This window comes from Dromiciops gliroides, chromosome 1, assembly GCF_019393635.1.
Source record: "Dromiciops gliroides isolate mDroGli1 chromosome 1, mDroGli1.pri, whole genome shotgun sequence".
In the NCBI taxonomy this organism is placed as follows: domain Eukaryota; kingdom Metazoa; phylum Chordata; class Mammalia; order Microbiotheria; family Microbiotheriidae; genus Dromiciops; species Dromiciops gliroides.
The window spans coordinates 656,456,734-656,481,245 of NC_057861.1; positions in this window are offsets into that span (position 1 = coordinate 656,456,734).

Genomic DNA, 24,512 nt, shown 5'->3' on the forward strand with positions numbered 1-24,512 from the left:
CTCTTTTGCTGAATCATCATTCATACCATGTCCCCTAACTATGAATATTCCCCTCTTTTCTTCTCCCTCTATTATACTCTCACAGTTACTTCATCAGCTCCCATTGGGTCTGTGCAGATCAATCCCCATCTATATATTCAACTTGGTTTCTCCCCTAAACTTCAGTCTCTCATCACCAATTGCATATTGGACATTCAAAAAGCATATCCCAGGGGCGGCTAGGTGGTGCAGTGGATAAAGCACCGGCCCTGGATTCAGGAGTAACTGAGTTCAAATCCGGCCTCAGACACTTGACACTTACTAGCTGTGTGACCCTGGGCAAGTCACTTAATCCCCATTGCCCTAAAAAAAAAAAAAGCACATCCCGGGGACATCTTATAAATTCAACACCTTAAAATTAGTCTCATCTTTCCTCCTAAATCCTCCCCTTTTCCAACACTCCCTATTTCTGTTAAAGGTACCATCTTTCTTCTCATGTTCTCAGGTCTATCATCTCAGTTTTATCCTGGAATGCTCATTCCACCTCACTTGTCCCAATCATTCAGTTTCCATATCTTGCCATCTCTATCTTTCATGTTTTATGCACCTGACCCTTCATCTCTATTCATAACTACCATCACTTCTCAGCAAGATTATTCCAAGATCCTCTTATGTGTTCTCCCTGACTCATCCCTACCCCCCTTCCAATCCATATTACACACTGCTACCAAAGTAATTTTTTTTTGGTGAGGCAATTGGAGTTAAGTGACTTGTCCAGGGTCACACAGCTAGTAATTGTTAAGTGTCTGAGGCTGGATTTGAATTCATGTCTTCCTGAATCCAGGGCCAGTGCTCTATCCACTGCACCACCTAGCTGCCTCATACCAAAGTAATTTTTAAGGCAGATCTGACCATGTGACTTCCCTACCTACTCAAGCAACAATGACTTCTTAGTGCCTCCAGAATCAACTCTTCTGTTTATCTTGGAAATCCCTAAACAATATGGACTCGATTTATCTTTCAAGTTTCACTGGACATTACTCTCCTGTGTGTAGGGTGTGATCTAGCCAAACTAACCTTTTTCTATGTACCTCATATACAACACTCCATTCTCCCATCTCCCTGGCTTTGTCATTCTCATACCTGGAATTCACCCTATCCTTATCTCTGCCTTATGTAGTAGCTCTCTTTCTTCAAAATAAAGCTGAAATATCATCTTCTGTATGAAGCCTTTCTTATCCCCCTCCCCAACTACTGGTGTCCTCCCTCCCAAATTACCCTGTACTTAACTAATGTGTATATTTGTAATTTATTATGTACTTATCTCCCTTAATAGAATGTAAGCTCACTGAAAGAAGGGATCATCACCTTACAGCTAAATAGCACAGTGAGTAGAACACTCACTTGAAGTCAGGAAGACCTAAGTTCAAATCTTCCCCTGAGACATTTGTTAGCTGTGACCCTTAGCAAATCACTTTACTTTTGTGTGCCTCAGTTTACTCATCTTAAAATGATAATAATAGCACCTACCTCCCAGGGTAGTTACAAGAATAAAATAACATAATATTATAAAGTGCTCTGCAAACCTTAAAGCACTATATAAATGCTAGTTATAATGTTTTTATTATTACTGTTACTTGTATCCCCAGAAGGCACAGTGCCTGACACATAGCAGGTCCTTAATACTTTTTGTCTGATTGCTAACTGATTGAGTCCCTTGTACCAAAATCTGATATTCCATTCGTAATTATCCCCTAAAGATCTCCCATGATAGAATTACTCCATTCTCAGGGGGCATCAACAGCCTTGTTAATGAATGTATAAGATCATGGGCTAGTTGACAGGATGTCCTTGTTGTAGAGGGTAGAAATCTTTTTAATTTTGTCAGCAGATACTTCTATCATCCTAATAACAAGTACACTAAAGTTGCCACTGAACAAACTGGGCATCATTTTAGACGTACTGATTGCCTTCCTTGGGTTTCCTACCCTAATGCCTCTGCTCTGAGAAGCAACTAATAAAGTGGGATCTGAGGGCTGACTAATCTTATGAGATGGGGCATGAGAAATAGCAAGCACTGTCCACCTCTGCCCTTAGAAAATCATCTCTTTCTTTGCCTGATTGCATGTGACTTCTTGGCAGGTACTATCAACTCTGGAATGATTCCAAGGCAATTCACATGTACTCCATACAGTCATTACTCCCTTGTTCTATTGCTAATTGTATATCTGTAATTGGGCAAAGAATTTAACAAAATATCTCCTAATATTTGAGAAAGAGATGGAAAAATGTGGAATATATTTATGACTGCGTTCAGCAATAAGTCCCCCGAGTATTTCATTAATCTGTATCAACTTGGAGGAAAGCCTCTTCAGCATAATTTTATCAAGATATTCTTGTTGACTTGAATGAAAAGATAAATGCTGTGTTTGACATGTCTGTGGGCAACAGAAAAGTATTAACAATAGCTAATAGATTAGATGACAGAATCATTATCCAAAAGTTCTTGACAAACTAGAACAATTGACAACATCAAACAAGATGAAACCTAATAGAGATACATGTTAAATTCTGCTCTTAAAAATCATCAAAACAGGGTAGCTAGGTGGCACAGTGGATAGAGCACCGGCCCTGGATTCAGGAGGACCTGAGTTCAAATCTGGCCTCAGACATTTGACACTTACTAGCTGTGTGACCCTGGGCAAGTCACTTAACCCCAATTGCCTCACCAAAAAAAAAATTCTTCTAAAAAAAATCATCAAAACAACTGTTCACATTTTAAAAAAACAGATTTGCATGAACCGTTAGTTCAACCTGAGACAATAGTATGATTTATCTATCAACAAACTGATGAAACCTTAAGCTGTATTAATGGAGGTTGTGGAGTAATAAATCCACTCTACTCTAGGCTGATCGGAACATACCTAAAATGCTGCATTCAGTTTTGGAGACCACATTTTACATTGGTAAATGTTTATAGAGAAGGGCAACAAAAATGACAGAAAGACTTAAAACTATGTCATGAAAGGAATGGCTTAAATAACTAGGGATGTTTAACCAACCTAAAGAAGACTTGGGGTACAATGGAGAGGGCCGGAGGGCAGAAGGTGTTGAGAAGATATGACTTCTGGCTTCAAGTATTTGAAGGACTTGGGGGGAGCTGGGAAGATGATCCTTACCTGGAGGGAAGGCTGTCTTATAAAAGACAAGTTAGGCATGTGCTACTCTAAAGAGCAGGACTAGGACCAATGGGTAAAAGTTATAAGTAGTTTTATTCAAGTAGAAGAAAAATTTCCTATTAGGACTGCCAAAATATGTAAGGGTATGAATCATGAAATGGTGAATACATCACTGAAGTCTCCAAGCAGTGACTATATGTCGACTAGTGCTTTTCAATTTACTAAGCATTTTACAAATATTATCTCATGTTATCCTCAAAATAACCCTTGGAGGTAAGTATTGTTATTATCCTCATTTTACAGATTAAAAAACAAAGCAGGGGCAGCTAGGTGGCGCAGTGGATAGAGCACCGGCCCTGGAGTCAGGAGTACCTGAGTTCAAATCCGGCCTCAGACACTTAACAATTGCTAGCTGTGTGACCCTGGGCAAGTCACTTAACCCCAATTGCCTCACTAAAAAAAACCAAACCAACAAACAAAAAAAGCAGAGAGAGGTTAAATGAATTGACCAGGTTCACACAGCCTGTAAGTGTCTAAGGGTAGATTTGAACTCAGGACCTTTTAACTCCATTTCCAATATTCTATCCACTAAGCCACGGGAAATATACAGAAATTACTAAAATACAATTTCAATTATCTCAAATTGTTCACTGCTGAAAAGGCTCTTTTTAATATCAATGTTTCCTCATGCTGTTATATGGCTGTTTCACAGTAGCTACTAATTAAATGTTGAATTATATTGAATTAATAAGGCTTTAGTTTAATCACCCTGCACTCTGATGCCTCGTCTTGGTATTGAGGTAACATGGTTCTTGAAGACTATGTCTGTGGAGCATTAGTTAAGGCAAGTTCTACCAGGCTAATTTAATGCTTGGTAGAATTGTGGCATTTGCCAATTTGATGAGCTCCCCAGTCAACTTGATGACCTTACATAGGCGTCTAAAAATAGAATGTTAGAATTGAGAATCAGGAAAGGCTTGAGTGTGAATCTTGCTTCAGACACTTACTAGCTATGTGACCCTGGACAAGTCACTTAACCTCTCTCAGACTCGGTTTCTTCATCTGTAAAATGGGGTTAATAATAGCACCTACCTTCTAAGGTTGTTGTGAGGATCAAATGAGATAAAATGTATAGTTCTTTGTTAAGTTTAAAGTGATATGTAAATGCTAGCTATAATAATTACTGTTATTACTATTATTGCTTTAAGATCCCCACCCCATATAATATGGGCATGCCCATCAGTGCCTTGCTGTCAAGTCAGAGACTCAGAGGCATAGATGAACTCTAAAAGATGGCCTCTTAGACCCATCACCCAATTGGAGAAGCCATCTCTTTAGTATAAAAGTGAGGTGTGGAAGAAGCAAAATTAATGGAAATTTGAGGCAGATACACAGGTAAGAGGGTAGACTCGTGTTTACATGGACAGTGTTCATGAAACATAACTCCTCTGTAGAGGAAAGGGATTTTAAATTCCCTAGACAGTATAATATTGGAATCTAGCCTCCTACCCAGAATAATTTCCTAAGCAGCACCAGTTTTGTGAGTTGCTTTCTGGGTAACCCCCTATTGAAGAGTTCTCAAATTCAAGAATGTGGGGATCAAACTTTCTAGAGCAGGAGCCCTTAGCTTGGGGTCAGTTAACTTGCTTTTAAAAACTATTTTCTTAATTATATTTCAGTATAATTGGTTTCTTTTGTAACCCTATGTATTTCACTTCTGTATTTTTTAAACTGTTCTAAAAAGAGGTTGTTAGGCTTTCCTATAATACCAAAGGAATATGTGACACACACACACACACACACAAAATTAAGAAGCCCTGTCCCAAAGAAAAAAAAATTCCTGGTGCTACATGCTCCTTGGAGAAAGAAGATAATAGTGCAAATGGTACCTACATAGCCTTCTAATTGGAAAACAAAGTTAAAGGTTGTCATTTAGACAATGCATAATGGGAATCAAGGTCAGCTAAGTGGCACAGTAGATAGAGTGCCGGTCCTGGGAGTCAAGAAAACTCATCTTCCTGAGTTCAAATTTGGCCTCAGATGCTCATTAGCAGAGTCACCCTCAGCAAGTCCCTTAACCCTATTTTCCTCAGCTCCTCATCTGTAGAATGAGCTGGAGAAGACAATGGCAAACCTGTCCAATATCTTTGCCAAGAAAATCCCCTACGTGGTCATAAAGAGTAGGACACAACTGAAGAAGACTGAACAACAATAACAAGAATAATAGTAATCTCCTAATGGGAAGGAGATTGCTTGTTTAGAAGTCTCAAAGTATATTTGCCTTGTAGGGAGTTTATCAACCATGCCATGGGTTACATACACTAGAAAGGTTTCAAAGAATGGGTGCCATGATGCACTCTAGTTTCTTATACTCTGAACTAGATAAGTTCAAATAGACTCATCACCAGGTTGGTGACATAATGAGGGTGGTTGGGGGTTTTTGGGGGGGTGGAGGTTTGTGTTGGGGAGGGGAGCTAGGTTGGCCACTCTCAAAAACCATTTACTCAACAGTAGAGGAGGTTTCCATCTGAATCAGTGAAGGGAATAGCTGCCCAGATGAAATGAAGTATTGAACCACCGGGGATGGAACATGATCACAATCTATGTTGACACCATGTGTAGAAGGAATAGCAGCAGGAATTTTCCTTTCTGGCACTCTGAAATTTGTGTCAACTACAATATGCTTGATCTAACCATGACCTTCTGGTATCCTCCAGAAACCAGGGATCTCATGAACTGCTTGTTCTCTTTTTAAGAAATCTGGTATGCTGAACTTCAAGTGAAACCAGACGACGACGCTTCACAAATCTCTCCGAGCCTCTTCTGTTTGGGAATAAAAACCTATTGTTCTAAACTTAATCAGAAGTCTTGTGATTTAGGCTGGACCAGCCGCATAAACAAGGTATGACATGTAGTAGTGATGATGATAACAACTCAAATTTACAGAGTATTCTAAGGTTTGTAAAGTGCTTTCCTCACAATTCTAAATGGGAATCATGTGTTATCACCCCCATTTACAGAGGAGTAAACAGAGACTCAGAAGCTAAATGGTTTACTCAAGGTCAAACAATCAGTAAGTACCAGAGATGGAATTTGAACTGAGGTTGCTCGGAACTCCATGTTTGTCACTTTTTGACTCTACAATGATGACATCTATTCTCTATGAAAAAAAGACTTCTGGACCTGGGGCCCCTAAGTTATTTCCCAGAGGGACATAGTGAGAAGAAGCTTACATGTGGGAAGCAGGAAAAGAAAACGATCATCTTTCACATCAAAATCCACATCCTGTTGAAAGGACCTCCACATCTCTCATATTTGTAAGATCCTCTCATAGAACAGAAACTCCTGGAGAGCAAGGCCTGTCATTTTTGTGTTGGTATCTCCAGTATCTAGCACAGTGTCTGACACACAGTAGGTGTTTAAGAAATACATTTGATGTTTTTTTAATTTCCCTTGTCACTGTCCAAGAACTCATTGCTATTTGTCTTGAATATTGCCACAACCTCTTTTTTTTAATAATAAATATTTTTGTTTATAGTTTTGGGTTCCAATTTTTATCCCTCTCTCCCTCCCTCTCCCCCCACCCCAAGGCAGCAAATGGTCAGATAACGGGTTATACATGTCTGATTGTGTGAAACATTACCATATTTGTCATTTTATACAAGAAAACTTGATTAAAAGACAAAAAAATGAAAAAGTGAAAAATAGCATGCTTCAGTCTTCCATCAATATCAGTTTTTTTTTCCTTTGGAGGGGGATAGTATGTTTTATCAATAGTCCTTCGGGATTGCCTTGGATCATTGTATTATTATGAATAGTTAAGTCATTCACAGTTCTTCATCAAACAATATTGCTGTGCACAGAGTGTGCACAATGTTCTCTTTGTTCTACTCACTTCACTATACATCATTTCATACATGTCTTTCCAGGCTTTTCTGAAATCATCCTGCTTGTCATTTCTTATAACACAATATTCCATCACCATCACATACCACAGCTTGTTTAGCCATTCCCCAATTGATGGACATTTCTTTGATTTCCAATTCTTAGCCACCACAAAGAGAGCTGCTATAAATATTTTTGCACAAATAGGTCCTTTTCTCTTTTTGGGGATGCCTTTGAGATATAAATCTATTGATCATATTGCTAGATCAAAGGGTATGCACAGTTCTATAGCCCTTTAGGCATAGTTCCAAATTGCTCTCCAGAATGGTTGGATCTTTTCACAACTCCACCAACAGTGGATTAGCATCCCAGCTTTCCCACATCCCCTCCAACATCCAATATTTTCCATTTTTGTTATATTTACCACTCACCACAGACTCTTAATATGCCTTTCTGCCTCTCTTCTCAGCCCTAATCTGGACTTCAAACCACTTCCAGGATAATTAATTTTATACATAGATCTTATCATGATAGTCCAATCCTCAAAAACAAACTCTTCCACAAAATGCACTTAATAAACATTTATTGACTGACTGACATCACATACCACTTGCCTCTTGGACCCCCTACCTTCTGCTTCAAAGCTCAATTTGAGCTCCACAATAGAGGAGGACTTCATTGGCTGTGCATGTGCATGAAGTCAGGAATGCGGCGGCGGTGGCATGAATCAATAATGCCCCTCTGTGTACAAAGAGAGACTGATCAGAATGGTCCCAAGCTGGAATTTGTGGGGTCAGGTTATCCCTAACATGGCTCCATAAAAACTCCTCATATCAACTTGGCTCTAAGCTTAGTTGGTGAATTAAGTTTGGACTGAGTCCAGAAAGAGAAAAATACCAGATCATCCACTAACTGGTAGCATGCGCCACTGCTTCTTTGTTCCTGTAATCATCCTGAAAAATTGTACAAGCGATTTCTTGTCTGACTTGCAGAAGCTTTCTTAATAAGGTCTAGAAAGCCCAAGGATCGAGAAACAGGACATCACTGCTGCCCACCTCCTTTCAAATGGATGACCATCAGAAACCTCTTAAACTGGTTCTTCAGGGACTCTTTCATGTGTCAAGTTAAGTATGTAGGCTTGTTTTTGTGATAAGCTATGAACCACTTTGCTAATTATCCTAAGTTGTATATTCATGCATAACAATATATTAGTTCAACAAGGTCCTCACTTATTCACTCAACCAACATATATTAGTTATTTTCTATATGAAAGGCACAAGGTGGTGTTTAGAATATTGCTATGTTGTTAAGTGGGAGAAACTTGGAGGCAGCCCAGGGAAAGACACTTTGCAGCTTTGGGCTTTCAGCCAAATAACATTCCTTGTCTAAGTTCCCCTAAGTAAAGTTTCCCCAAGGCTCTTGCCCTACCACCACAGCCTGAGACCCTGTCTCAGAATCAGTTCTTCTCATCTTCTCCTCCTCTATACCATCCACCTTTGGTCCTGCCCCTAAGTTGAGCCCCATCCCTATATGAAATATGGTCACTTTTCTCTAACAAGACTTGGCTGCTGTGAAAAGATACCAAGTGGGGCTCCCTGACAAAAAGCTATAGGAATTCAGGAGAAGGATCGGATCTGATTCCTGATTCAAACAGTGAGTCTCCCTTTACTTCTGTGTCCGTTGACTTTACTGATATAAATTGTACCTGTTGTCTTCTCATCTTTGCATGTTCCATCTTGATGCCTTAACAATTCCAATTTGTTCCAAAAGTCCAACACCTGCTACGTCACCCACAGAAAAAAGATTTGTGTGGTACTCTGATAAATCAAGGATTTTCCCTCTGCCTTCAGAGAGAGAGCTTCCCCTACTCTCAACCCCAAAACCATGCTTATTACACTGTCCTTCAAAATGAAAAATCTGTAAAACAATGAAACAACATTAGAGCAAAAGTTTTATTTAACTCAATTTTATTCCTCCATGTGCCATAAATAGTTTTAAATAAGCGCTTGATTCTTAGATGTTGATGTCACTGTTATGAGACACCCCCCCCCGAAAGGCAGAAAGCTGGTTTCTGAGTTTTAACAGTCACTACAGCTGAAGAGAAAAAAAGGAGATGACCTCATTGCTTTGTTGTATTCAACATGTCAAATTGTGCTTAGGGCTCCTCAATGATTTCCTAGATTTTTCCTTAGACATTTGCCATTCAATCTTAGTGGAATTTTCAAATAAGTTGTATAAGTGCCTTCTGTTTCACCGGTCATTCTCAATATATCCCCTGCCGTTAAATCCTCCCTTGTTACAAAGGAAAGGTAGAAAATTACAATAACTGGTAGCATATACTGTCCCCAACCTTTAAATCAAGAGGTGAGAAGTGTGTTTCAACATCTGTTCTCAGGGACAGAGTTTGATCAATGCAATTAATGTGAGTTTGGCTTTCTTAAAAGAAATAGTTTTTTAAAAAGCCTTTCTCAACTATCTACTTTTCCTTTTTTTCTACTTTTTGCCCAGCGCTATCTTTTACAGATACTGTTAAACCTACTCCATTAAATATAGCATTAGAAGACATCCTTAAATAGTATACGCTAATTTGTTTCCTTGAAAAGATATTAAGCTCCATTAATTGTAAAATTAACTAAAAATTAAATTACAGATTTGGTTTCATTACTTGAAAAACACGTTTAGAATTTTTTGTTCAAAGAACGGTATTCTATACCAGTGCTGATTTCGAGGGTAGAGAGAGGGTGGTAAGGGAGGATTTTTCAGTTGAAATCAGAACTTGTTAAACCCTTTGGGTTTCTGGAAGAATGCACAGAATTTAAAGTTTCTTATTAGACCTCCCAGATGCTGGCAAAAATACTAGGGCTCAAAGAGGTGTTAGGGGAGAATAGACAGGCATTGGTATGAATTCACATTTTGATTTTCACATCATGTAAGAGAGAAAAGTAAACTTTTCTCTGTGAAAAGAAAGATGCACTAAAATAATACCCTGCTCTCTCTGCTTTCTTTCTCCCAGTCTGACTCTGGGATTTTTGTTTGTTTGTCTCTCACTTTAGATCTTCTACTATTCCCATGAATAGTAGGAAATTGTTCTCAGACGCTGATGAACTTGATGATGTGGGTCTCAATGGAGATTTAAGGGTTCATAAATTGATGGTTTGTTGGATCATTCCACTAAGAAAAATACAATTTGTGTTCTGTTACAAATAAAGAAGGAAAAAGATGTTTCGGAAACTGGGAAGTCTAAATATGTAAATCAAAATGAGTGTGGTCTCTTCTCTCCTCCAATTCTGACCCCATGCCAAAAGCCTGGGATTTAAGGAATCAGTCAAATGTTTAAATGGATGTCTCAGATGTTAGGACCACAGAAATGTAGAACATAATGATGGCCACTGCCTCAGCATCAATTCAATGCTATTCAATGCAACAAACACATTCTTAAGCACTGATTCTTTTTGTTTGTTTGGTTGGGGTTTTTTTGGTTTTTTTGTTTGTTTGTTTTTTGGGGCGGGGTAATGAGGGTTAAGTGACTTGCCCAGGGTCACACAGCTAGTAAGTGTCAAGTGTCTGAGGCCGGATTTGAACTCAGGTCCTTCTGAATCCAGGGCCGGTGCTCTATCTACTGTGCCACTTAGCTGCCCCCCTTAAGCACTGATTCTAATGGTCTAAGCACTGTACTGAGTGCTGGCAGAGATGCGTGATCCAGTCTTTGCCCGCATGGGCCTCAATAGTCTGCGACCTTCTTAAATGAAACATTCTTGGTCCTGCCTCTTCTGAACTTGCAACTAATACATAGGAAGAAGAGAGCACCAACAAAAGAGATGAGTGACAAGTAATAGGACAGATCATATGACAGGCAAGCATGTGGGAAATAGGTGACAGGAGAAGGGGTTAGGGAGAGAGGCTGTGGTGTTACTGAGTAGCCCCTTAGTCAACTGCTTTCTAAGTATGACCCTCTTTCCTTTCTTCTTGTTCTTTTTTATATTCTTTCATTCCTTCTGTAAAATGAGGGGGCCAGATCATATGAGCTGTGAGGTCCCTTCCAAAACTAAATCTATGATCTTATAATGAGGAAATTTCCTCTTCCATATACATTGGTCACTAGTACTGACCCTCTGATATCATAGGCACTTATAGCCTAGGGTAGACTCTTCCGTACTTCTAACAGTTCAATCATTTTCCACATCTCTGCCATATGTCCTAATGTCCTCTTCTCTTCACCTACATATCCACCATGTAAGTTCAGGCCTTTATCCCCTCTTACCCGGGCCATTGCAAAAGCCTCCTGACTGGTCTCTCTGCCTCAAGTCTTTCCCTACTCCAATCTAGCCTCCAGCTAGCTGCCAAAGTGCTTTTCCTAAAGCAGAGACCTGACCATGTCACCCCCACATAATAAACTCCAGTGGTTCCCTATTACCTCTAGTATCAAATATGCATGCCACTTAGCACCCTTCACCATGTGACTCCTTCCTATCTTTCTAGTCTTCTCACACATTTCTCCCCATCCACACACACTACAATCTAGCCAACTGGCCTATTCTTCACACATGATACTGTCTCACTCACTCATCATCTTTGTGCCTTTTCACTGGATTTCCTCCATTCCTAGAAGGCTCTTTCTCTCTCTTTTAACCACTAGGGATTCTTAGAATCCCTGGAATCCAAGTAGTACAAATATAATTATCTCTATTTTTATAGTATGAGAAAATTGAGGCTCATGAGGTTAAAGTAACTTGCCCAAGGCCACACAGCAAGTGGTGAAACCAGTATTAAAACCCAGTGCCTCTGACCCAAAGTTAAGTGCTTTTTCCATCTCTCTGCTGTCTCCCCCTGCTCATTTCCTTCTACAAAAAGAAAAAAAAGTGGAAAAAAAGAAACTTAAAAGGGAACAGCAAGAGTTTTAAGTGTGCCTTCCATTTGCTTTCATAATTTAAATACTCCAATATTTTAGAGTATCATAGATTTAGAACTGGAAGGGACCATCTATCAAGTGGAAACCAATTATTTTACAGATAGGGAATTCAGGTCACAAAAAAGCTACATGACCTTGCCCAAGATCCTTGGGGCAAAAAGTAGCAGGATATGAAGCAAGGTTCTCTGATTCCCAATTCAGTGCTCTTCCACAGTACTATACTGCCCCATGATCTCACACACATAGGTACACCTCCCAACAGGGTATATCACAACAACACAACTACACCTTCACATTCTATGTAATTTTTGTTCATGTCCTCCCTTCCATCCTCTACACAACACCTACTCAGAGGTCTAGAGTCCTTCCTCTAGCTAATTCAACATTCCATGGTACCAGTGAAGTACTTAGACTATGCATTTGCTACTTTTCCCTATCATTCCATAATCAGCTCATTTCCTTTTATGAACCTATATTTCCTGAAAAATATACCATATGCCACTTCTTCCAATACAAGTCATCATCAGTAATGTCCCTTCATGCCCAACACCACATGGTGGGGCAGCTAAATGTCGAAGTGGATAGATTGCCAGGCCTGGAGTGAGAAAGATCAAAATTCAAACCTGGGATGAGGCATTTACAAGCTGTACGACCGTTAGGCAAATCGCTTAACCTCTGTTTGCCTCAGTTTTCTCATTTGTAAAATGAGGATAATAGCACCTACCTCCCAGGGTTGTTGTGAGGATCAAATGAGATAATAATGGTAAAGTTCTTAGCACAGTGCCTGGCACATAGCAGGCACTACATGAACTTTAGCTATTATAGTATCTCTATTATATTTTGGGTCACCAAAGTTTTTGACTATTCAGAGATTATATTGTTTCATAACTCACAGATATATAGCATCAACAATCTTTTGATCCCTTGATTAGCATTAACAAGGAAGGCATAAAAAAGAGACATGTATTGACCAAAATTATCCCCTACTCTCATGAAAGATAATCTGCTCAGAACCCTAATAGAAAAGAGAGACAGAGGTTTAGAAGGACCAGTATTCAAAGTAAATCACTGCTTAGCTTTGAGTTATTGGCAAAGGGCATTATGGGGGAGAGGAAATTTTAAAAATTCTTTGAATAAGGGAATTGAGAGAATGTGGAAGTTCTGGGCTGAGAGTGTGGCATTTGAGCAGACTCAGGGGCAAGAGTGGGATCCACAGACAAAGAAAGCCGTGAACAAACGCACAAAGCTTTCTCTGACCCCATAAATCCTAGCAAAAGCATTTGTTGAGTTTCAACAATGGCACTGTAATAATGATTTCACCTTCACTGAAGCTTTTAAATGAATCTTCTGTGATCTTCTCCCTAAATATTAATCAGGCAGAGTTTCCACATATCAGGAAAATGGACATAATCACTAATAAATAACATTTAGTAAAATAACATCTAGTAAAAGAATGACAACCAGGGGTCATTCAAAAAAATAGAAACCTGCATAAAAAACCCATCTCATAACTTTGCAGAAGCAATATGGTAATATGGAAAGAAAATAGGACTGGTGTGGCCAAGCTATTGAGGTTCCAGATCCAGTTCTGCTCCTAATGGGTGGTATGACCTTGAATAAGGCCTTCTCCTCTCTCATCCTCAGTTGCCTCCTCTCTCTAATATGGACAGTTTTGGACTGAATTATTTCCTAAAATCCATTCCAGCTCTGACATTCTATGTCCTACTGTCCCTTCCAGGTTTGATTTCTAGGTTCTAAAGGGCTTTTCTTTCTCTGCATATTTTATGCTGCATGTTCTAATATCTCTACCAGTTCTGACATTCTCTGCCTATGTTCTAAAGTCCCTGCCACTTCTGACATTCTAAGATTCTAAACCTCCCCCCCACACACACTCAGAAGCCAGGGTACAATCAAAGATCACAGAAAATGATAGGGAAAGATCAGGCTGTACATGTTAAGCAGTCATAGTGGGATAAAACCTTCCATATGCAGTATATCGACATGTATCATATCCAGAAATTTGGTAATAAGATTGAGAAAAATGAAAACACATTGTAGGTGAAGCCTTGTGGAATGTATAACATTTTGTTTTAAGATATTGGATGTTTTTTAAGTAAAGCTTTAAAATGTGCCATAAAAGCAACTATTCCTCTGGGAAAAGAGAAGTCTAAGTGTGTTTGACTGTAGCTACACAAAAAGACTTTCATGTGCAATTTTTACAAGGTTAATTGCAACTCCTATCAGGTTCAAAAGTCCCTTTCTGAATGTTGTAGTTACAATCTTACACCCTGCATGATAAATTTTTCTTCTTCAACATGCAAAATGTTGAAAAAGAAATATGGTTCTGAAATCACACTTAAATGGAAGCTGGTAAAGAGAGAGTCTATTTGTCTGACAGCCAATGAGCTTGCTTGTATGCACAACACACACACACACACACACACACACACTTCTACTTCTGGCCTCTGGTGAAAAAAAAACACTCAATCCTTGTGAATTTTCATTTTTCTAAATATCTTGGCTTAATTAGGAAAGTTGATTAGTCTGGACCATTTACTCCTTTGCACTTTCTCCAGCCCTCCAAATCACTGTCAACAACTAGGAACTCAGAATCTTGTCCACATTTACATCCTTGTAGGACTGGTGTGCACACTGGAACACTGCTTTATGTTTCATCTTCTTACCAACCATGATAAGGTAAAGTTATGGTTCTCTTTTCCAGGAATCTGTAGCCATAGAAGAAGTACTTTCCCCACCCAACCTTTGGTCGTTTGTTTGTTTGAGGGTATACTTTGTAGTTAGTACAAAAAGAAGACAAACTTTTTGAACTATTCATGTTTTGAAGTTGCACTAGCTCATTCCAATTTCTTAACGCTCAATGAATGCTTTGCTTTGTAGGTTTCAGCACAGTTTCCATCACAGAGTACATGTTCTTCCCTGGACTTAGAATTTCTAAGTTAAATTATTAAGAAAGTTGGCCATAAAAGACTAACTTCAAAAATGATTTTAAAGTTAAAACTGAACTTACAGGTCAAAGGACTAAAATTACTACCTTTCTTTCTGAAGAGGGTTTCAGGTTAGTAAAGTTTTTTAATAGAGACATTGTCAAGATTTTAAAGCCTACAGAATTCAAAGGAAGTGTCCTTCATTTTAATTAACTGTAACAGAGGGTGATCCCTGGAGTGAGGCATGCACACTAAGTCTGACTGAGCAACATTGTCCCTTGTTGAAATGATGCATGATTGGACACATGACTGGACACAACTGATAGGGATTACATCAAAAAATTACTGGCCACAGAATCAGGAGAAGCTGCCAACCTCAGTGGGCTATAAGAGGTGCTGAGATGAACCAGCCCTACCACCTTCTCCTTTGGGACTCTTTCTAGTACTTTCTTTCCATCAGACTTTGATAGAGGAGAAAAGGCTTTCTTTTCCCTTCCCACCCCCAATGGCAATGTCTGCTCCAAGCACATGGCTGGCAGAAAACTTATTTACATGACTATCAATCAACAAGCACTGTGCTAGGTACAGGGGATGGAAAAAACAAAAAAGAGAGAGAGAAACGATCCTTGCTCTCAGGAAGTGTACATTCAATTGGAGAAAACAACATGAAATTGTATATGCATACATGAGTATATAAAAATAAATATAAGGGAGAGCACTAGCATTTTCAGGGATCAGGAAAGGGATTGTGTAGAATGTCATACTTGAGCTGTGTTTTGAAGGAGGGAAACGGTTCTATGAGGAAGAAATGAAGATTCCCAGAGAAAGGCACAGAGATGGGAAATGAAGTACCATGTGAGAGGAATCCCCATTCTTCACAGAAGTCTTTGGCTGGACTATTGAGTGAGGTAAAAGGAATAGTGTATAATCAGGCTCAAACAATAGGTTGAGGCCAGATTCTGAAGGGCTTTAAAAGAAGAGTTTCTACTTGATCCAAGAGGCTATTAATAGGGAGCCACTAGAGTTTAATGAGTTGGGGGAGGACATAGTTAGGCCTGCACTTAAGGAAAATCACTTTGGCATGTGTGTGGATGATTGATTGGATTGGGAAGACACTTGAAGCAGGAAAACCTAATTGGAGGCTATTCCAATATTCCAAGCAAAAAGGGTCTGATTAAAGTGGTAACTCTGTGATTAGAGTATGGTCCATTTCAGATTGTTTGCCACCTTGGGGAGGGGTGAGTGGAGGGATTATTCTCTAATACTATTCTACTATATTGTTGAAATGTTTGTTTCATTTGAGTTTAGAATAAAATACTTTTTAAAAGAGAGAGAAATAATGTGGAGGAAAAAAGAAGTTTTGTCAACTGATTGGATACACAAACTGAAGAAGAGGACCTGAGGATAAAGACAGGGTTATGAAGCTTGAAGACTAGAATAATGGTGATGTCCTCAACAGAAATAGAGAAGTTCAGTAAAGGAGTAGGTTGGTAAGGATAGGGAAAATGATGAGATCATATTTTAATATAATGAGTTTGAGATATCTCCTGGACATCCATTTTGAAATATTCAATAAGTGGGGCAGCTAGGTGGCGCAGTGGATAAAGCACCAGCCCTGGATTCAGGAGGACCTGAGTTCAAATCCGGCCTCAGACACTTGACACTTACTAGCTGTGTGACCCTAGGCAAGTTGTTTAACCCTCATTGCCCCACCAAAAAAAATTAAAATTAAAATTAAGAAATATCCAATAAGCAATTAGTGATGTGGGACAAGAACTCAGGAGAGAGACTCCTGTAAGAGATATAGATACACACACCTTGGAGTTACCTGCATTAAGATGAACAAATAAATCCATGAAAGCTGATGAGAATACTGAAAATGGAGAGAGAGGAAAAACAAAGGTATACCCAGGACAGAGCCTTGGGGTACAACCAAACGATTAGCAAGTGTGATATGGATAATGATCCATCAATAGAGAATAAAAAGGAAAAGTCATGAAGGTAGGAGAAGAATCAGGAGATAGAAGTTATGAGAAGCTAGAGAGTGTATGAAAGAAGAGAGGATTATCAAAGTGTCAAATGTTGCAAAAAGAGAAGATGCCTTTTAAAAGGCCATCAGATTTAGCAATTAAGATATCATTGGTAACTTTGGAAAGAACAGTTTTGGTTGACTGATGAGGACAGAAAACAGGTTGGAAAACACTGAGAAGTGCTCTAGAGGACAAGGAGTGAAGGATGTGAGTCTATATAGATTTTTCTGGGCATTTGGTGAAGAAAAGGAGAGAAATATAGCACAATAATTTGATTGGATGGTGGAGTCTAATGAAGGTTCTTTAAGGATGGAACAGATTTGTTCATATATGAAGGGAATAGAGAAGGAAACAGTAGAGTTTAAAGACTGAGGGAAATGGATGGTTAAGGTATTGATCAGTTGGCAAATTTGGGAGTAGAGGGCATCAAAGGAATATGTTCAAAGTTGACCTTAACTTGGAGATGGGTTGCGTTATTATCAGAGACTAGAAGAAAAGAGAAGAAAATGGAGGGTTATATCAATGGATTTTAAGATGAAGAGAAGGGGAGAAAAAAAGAACTCAATGAATAGCCTCAAATTTTACAGTAAAGTAAAAGATGAGGTCCTCAGAAAAGGGAAGGCATAACTTCAAGAGCCTAGAAGACAGAAGTCACTGCCTTCCGTCTTTTTCTTCTATGAACATAGATCTGTGACTAGCAGCCAGTAGATCCTAAGGAATGATTGTTTCCAGCCTTAGCTGCTGCTTCATGAATCCAAGTTTCTGAGTTTATGATTCAGTGTCATCTGCCTAATGGAAGATGATTCCTGAAACTACACCTATTCTTGGAGAAGACGACCACCAAAAGATCATCCTGATCAACAAAAGACTAAAGATCCATACCTGGCTGGCCAAGAAACCTGGACGTTGAGAGTTGCTCTATAACGACCCACTATAGATCCAAGATGAAAATGAGGGCCCACAAAATGACTTCTTTCTTTCAAGGAGAGTATGATGGTAACGGGTTATTGTTTTAGGTTTAAGTATTTATTGATGCATTTTGTGAGATTTTTGTGTTTTAAGCATTTTTGTAATGGAAGAAATATTTTTCTTATAACTAATGTCTGTTTTGGACATTAAGCATCTTTTCCCCCTAGAAACAAGCATATTATTCCTTTTTTGAGAAAACCTTAGACATGAGCCATACCTAAGATTTAATTTAATGGATTTTTCCCTGGAACTCTGGGGCAGAGGCAACAAGACAGAGAGACAGAGTGAGAGAAGCCTGACCCCACTGTTTTGCTCTTCAGGCTCTCCTTGGGATGGCTGCAGACACAGAGCTCTTTGTGAGAAGGGTTGCCCCAGAGTCATGGGCCATACTAAGTAACCCTTTATCAGTATTGGTGTGGCCTATTATAAATGAAAAGATAAGAAAGATACTATTAATATTTCTGATACCTTTAAAAATATGTTTAAATGCTTCATTAAAATCAATCAATAGATATTTATGAAGCATTGGCTTTAGATCTAAAATGTCAGTGACTATGGAGTATACAAAAGAAGTGGAAGGCATATCACTTCCCTTAGGGAGTTTATAATCTCAGTAAGGAGAGCAAGCTCATATGCCTGAAACAATTCGAGAAAAAATAAGTGCTGATTATTGACTGTATGTCTAGTATATAAGAACACAGAGAAGCAAGGAAATCAATTCATAGACCCTTGAAGTCAGAAAGCACTTTTAGAAGCTATTTAATCCAACTACGTGTCAAAAGAGAAATTGTCCTGCATCTCACAGGTGGTTATCCAGCAGCCAGAAATGCCTGACCATTTGCAACTCACCCGTCTTTCAAACTTCACTTTAATGTTAAAGACACCACCATTGTTACAGCTTTTCAGCTTAGTAACTATGCCATCATCACTCACTCACTTCCACACATCAAAATCAGTTGCCAAAATTATGTCGTTTCTACCTTCATGACATTTGAACCCTTCTCTCTATTCACACAGTCACCACCTTAGTTCAGACCTTCATCATCCTCAATTGGTCTTCCCTTATTTCCGTTCATCTTCCATTGCTTCCAAAGTGATTTTCCTTAAGTACAGACTGACCTGTGATTCTCCTACTTACTTAGCTCCAATAGCTTTCTATTGCCTCTAAGATGAAAGATAAACTCCTCTGTTTTGCTTTTAAAGCCCTTTACCACCCAGTCCCAAACTTATTTCCAAACTCAAAGTATATTATTCTTTTATCCCCAACCCCACACCTGTGATCCAACCAAATGGGCCTTCTCTCTGTTCCTCACACATTTCATCTGTGACTTCCATGTTTTTGTATTAGCTGTCCCCCAGAAATGAATGCACTCAATTATTTCTTCTGCTTCAAAGAATCCCTTCCTTCAAGATGCAGCTCAAGCTACATCTACAAAAAGCCCTTCCTTATTGCCACAACTGTTAGTGCTCTTTCTCCTAAACTACCTTGTATTTAACTCCTTTGTTCTTTATTCTCATTATATCTATTCTGTATATACATATAAACATATATTATAAATATAGCCTTATCATCTCCCCCATTAGAACATAAAAGCAAATTGTGATTATTGTATTCATTGCGTTTGTGCCTTAGATCCTTGCTAACTGCCTAGCACATAGTAGTATTTATAAATACTTGTTCATTGACTGCTCACTACTCTTCCATTGTTGGACAGCTCTGTTTTCTTTGTTTTCCTGAACAATTAGTACAATTCTTTGTACTAAGAATTAGAAAAAGTTTCATGGAAGAGGTGGAATTTGTGATGGATCTTGAAGATCAGGCAGATTTAAGTTTGTTTAAGGAAAGAACTACATTCCAATCAGAGAAAATACTAAAATCATCATGGAGTTAAGAATGGGCATGGAGTATGCAGGGAGGTTATGAGAATACTCCAGTTTGACCACAGTGGAGCAGATATGTTTAGAAGTAGCTGGAAATAACTGTAATATTATTTAAGTTAAGGTAAGACCAGATTGTAGAGAGTCTTGAAAGCAAGGAAGAAATACTAACTCTTTATACATGATGGGTATATCAAGGAGCGGCTAAGTGGCACACAGTAAATAAGACCACAGGCCTGGAGTCAGAAAGACCTGCATTCAAATCCAGCCTCAGACACTTACTAGCTGTGTGACCCTGGGCAAGTCACTTAACCATATTTGCCTCAGTTTTCTTTTCTGCAAAAATGGGCTGGAGAAGAAAATAGCAAACCAGTCCGCTATCTTTGCCAAGAAAACCCCAAATGGGGTCACAAAGAGTATGACACAACTGAAATGACTGAAAAACAACAACATAACTGATGGATACAGCAACAGGGAGTAGGTGCCAGAACAAAAAAAAATGGCATGGCAGGGGGATAGAGTAGAATGGATTTGGTACAATGGACTTGAAGTCAGTAGACCTAGCTTCAAATCTGATCTCTGCTACTTACTGGCTGTTTACATGTTACTTTTCTCAGTCTCATTTTTCCTATTTGTAAAATGAATGAAGTAAATTAGATGATCTCCATAAGTCCCACCCAGATCAAAATTCTCTGATCCTCAGATAACCATGGGAAAAGTAGTATTTGGGGAAGATTATCCTGGAGGAAGCCTACCCAAAAAAAATCAAAAGAGGCAAGCTTGGAAACAGAGAGGCTAGCTAGAAGATTGTTACAATAACCTAGGAGAAGGAACTAAGATAACAGATAGTGGGAACAGAAAGGGAGGAATCACTGTAAGAAACTTTTGGAACAAAGAAACATTAGAACCTAAAGACAGACTGCATACATTCAGAGATGAAGACCTGTTAAGTCAACAATAGTGTGTAAAGGTTTCTAAACCAGGGGAACTAGGAAAATAAATGATGGTGTCCCTGGAAGAAAGAGGGTGTTCACTGGAAAGGAGAACTGGTTTCAGGAGAGAAAATAATGACTTCAGCTTGGAATATTTTAAGTATCTTAAATTTTTATAGTTGAGGATTAGAAAATTAGAATCATTAACCTTGACTTAATTTGGCTGTTGGCCTGACAGGTGGATCATTTTAAATGACATGTTCATGCTGGGAGGTTGCTGAACTGATCCATCAAAATGTATTTCTGGCATCTTTTGGCTTAAATTCTGTTGGAATAACAGTAGGAAGTGCGGAACTTCTAGGGAGTGTTGTGCTTAAGCCTAGAGATCAAAAATAAAGTGGGGTGTGGGGAAATAGCTGTGGTAGGTCATATTTTTCAATCTGTAGCTTACAAAAAGAGCTTCAAAAGATTAAAAAAGTAGAGTTTTAGCAGCTCATTAATCCTACAAACTCATGAAACCCACCTGTGATGTTCACTAAAAATGGAGTATGAGAAAGGCCTGACAGACAGGAAAGAACTAACTTGTGCAAACCCCTCTGAATCCTATGCAAGTGGAGTCTAAATGAGGAGCAACCGTTTGTTTAGCCATGGAATGAAAATCCCCTATATGGGTTTGTCTGTGCTCGACTTCCTAGCATTTACCTTTAGAATAATGTTCAGTTTACAAAGTTTGTAAAATAAAATTTACAAAGTTTCTATAACTCCATTTTATGGATGAGGAAACTGAGGTTCTGAAAGACTAAGTGATGTTCCTAAGGTTGTAGAACTTAGAGGTGTAAGGCATTTTATCTTTCCCACCTTGGTTTATAAAAAAAAAAACACCTTGCCTCTGTATTTATTTTTTAATTATTTAACATTCTTCTCTTTTATTTAATTAAACTGTCTTATTTTACAGATGAGGACACTGAGTCCTAGGAAAGTTTAAGTCACTTTCCCAAGGTCAAACAGGTAACAAATACCTAAACTTAGATTTAAATCCATGTCCACTGACCCCAAGCTGAAATCAATCATCCCATGACTCTAAGACCCACCAATCTTTCCGATGTACCATCAGCTCCATTTAATGTGTTGAAGAGACATGGTCTTTTTGATTATTGTTATTTTGAAATTATAAGCATCGTTTTACATGATTGCACATGTATAACCTATATCAGATTGCTTACCATCTCAGGGAGGGGGGAGGGAAGAGTAGGAGGGAAGGATAGAATTTGAAACTCAAAACTTTTTTTAAAAAAGTTTAAAACCGGGGGCAGCTAGGTGGTATAGTAGATAAAGTACTGGCCCTGGATTCAGGAGGACCTGAGTTCAAATCCGATCTCAGACACTTGACACTTACTAGCTGTGTGACCCTGGGTAAGTCAGTTAACCCCCATTACCCCCACCAAAAAAAAAAGTTTTAAATTGTTTTAACATGTAATTGGAGGCGCAGCTAGGTGGTGCAGTGGATAAAGCACCAGCCCTGGATTCAGAAGTTCCTGAGTTCAAATCTGGCCTCAGACACTTGACACTTACTAGCTGTGTGACCTTGGGCAAATCACTTAACCCCTACTGCCCCAGGGGGGAAAAAACATGTAATTGGTAAAATGTTATTAAAAATAAGAAATTATAATCATTATAATGCAAATTCCTTGAGGGTAGGGACTAGTTCTTTTTGTCTTTTTTTCCCAGTCTCAAACAAAATGCCCAGCATGTAATGGGAATTCAACAAAAGCTTATTGATTTATTTTAAATTAGACTTTCTGTGGGTTTGCTTTTAAAATGTCTTATCCTAGTGGGTTTTAATCTCTAGAGTTAGGAAACAAAATGGACTTTGGCTTCTTGACACTCTCTCCTTCCCCCAATACATTAACAACAAAGACAAGAAATGTTGTGATACACCAATCATAGACTTTTCCAAGAAACCCTTAGCTCTTGGCATGAATATGTCTATGGTTATCAGCTTAACAAAAATACTTCTACAACAAATATCTGGGTTATTTATTTGTTGTAATGTTTCAGTGACCATTCTTAAGTGGAATAAAGAGGGGTGGTCTGAGAAGATACTTATGCTGAGAAGTTATAAAGAAATATATCTTACCGTGAGTTAATAAAAGCGCTTTCAGATCCACGATCTGATTTGATCCTTAAAACTCTTAACAGATCATTTTTACAGATGCAAAATTTGAGACAAAACTATTTCATATATCCAAATAATTTTGTAATAGCAAAGAACTTGAAATAAAATTGTGAGACTGCTAAATAAATTATAATATATGAATGTAATGGAATATTTTCCATGTAATGAAATATACTCCAAAAGAAACAACAAAAATTAAGAATTTATAGAAACTAGAGAAGACTTGTGTGAAGTGGTGTGGAATAAAGTAAATAGAATCAAGAGAGCAATTGATACAAAGACCACAGCAATGTAAGGAAGATAATATTGAAAGAAATCAGAACTCTGATCAATACAGGGGCCAATCTTGATTCCCCAAAGACTCCTTTTTCTTGGCAGAGAAATGAACTATTGTTGAGATATGAGACATGCTATAGAGTTAGGCAGCCAATGTATAGGTTTGCTTTGCTTTGCTTACCTGTAATGCTCCCTTTTAAAGAAAGGTTCTAAAAAGAAGGAGGAAGAGTCACTGGGAAGTGAAAATGGTGTTGGAAAGAAAAAGTATCAATAAAACATTTCTTTTTTTTAAAGAAACTGAGTGAGAGATGAAGTTATTTGTATAAGGCTGTGAAGGTAGTTTATGGTAGGGTGAAGATTTGAAACCCAGATGTTCTGAATCCAAGGCTATAAGAATCAACCTTCCATCAAAGACATCCAAAGTCTAGATCCAACTGAAAGGATTTAGGCTATCTAAGGTCACTTTTCACAGTAATATCCAGAGGATTTCCACTGGACCAAAGTGATCCTTGGTATGTCAGTGATTCCATTAACCTAATTGTTCAGAAACAAAACAAAAAAATATACTCTCCTTGTTCTGTCTTGGATTCTTCAGCTAGCAAAACCTGGATAACTCTTAAAAACTTCAGTACCCAGTATTAATTTGTGTTGATGTGAGCTATAATACATCATAGCTTCCAAGAATAAAGAGGCCATAGTGCCACTGCACTCTACCTTGGTCAAATTACATCTCAAGTCAAATCAAGAGGTATGAATGAGGGAGCAGCTAGGTGGCACAGTGGATAAAGCACTGACCCTGGATTCAGGAGGGCCTGAGTCCAAATCCAGCCTCAGACACTTGATACTTACTAGCTGTGTGACCCTGGGCAAGCCACTTAACCCCAATTGCCCTGGAAAAAAAAAAAGCATGTATGAAACACCTACTATGTGCCAGGTACTGAGCTAAATAGGAGGGAGTAAAATAAAATTAAAAAGACCCCCCAAAAAATAGTCCTTGGCCTCAAGAAGCTCACAATTTAATCAAGAAGACAACATGCAAACTACTATGTACGAACAAAAAATAGTATGTTAGAGATTATCTCAGAGAAAAGGTACTAGCAAGCATTAAGAGGGACTGGAAAAGGCTTCTTACAGAAGATAGGCTTTTAAGTGAGATTTTATGGAAGTCGGGGAAGCAAAAAAAAAAAAAAGAAGCTGATTCTAGGCATAGGGTGCAGCCAATAAAACATGAGCAGTATGGAGATGAAGTGTTTTGTATAAGCAACAACAAATGCTACCATTGCAATATAGAGCATGTCTTTGTCAAAACACTGTCATTGTATTATTGTTGTTGTTTGTCCTTTATTCTCAAAGA